We start from the raw sequence: 263 nt of genomic DNA on the forward strand, positions 1-263 counted from the left end.
GCCGCATCCCACTCGGCTCCTTTGTCCGCTCCGCAGAGCTGGGCCACAGCAGATGCACAAATGTCCCCCGGGGCAGGGACAAGGCAGGGGGGGCAGAGCCTGTTTCTAGCTGGATGCCCACATCTCTCCCTGGCACGGAGTGGGGGGGGAAGGGATGGGATCTGGGGGAACAGGGAGGGAGCGGGACAGGACCCTTGGGGCTGCGCAGGCTGGGAGCCCCTTCCCCTGCCAAGTCCCGGGCCCCTGCTCCCGCACTCACCCAG

The sequence above is a fragment of the Corvus brachyrhynchos genome, unplaced genomic scaffold (assembly GCF_000691975.1).
Source record: "Corvus brachyrhynchos isolate BGI_N302 unplaced genomic scaffold, ASM69197v1 scaffold219, whole genome shotgun sequence".
In the NCBI taxonomy this organism is placed as follows: Eukaryota; Metazoa; Chordata; class Aves; order Passeriformes; family Corvidae; genus Corvus; species Corvus brachyrhynchos.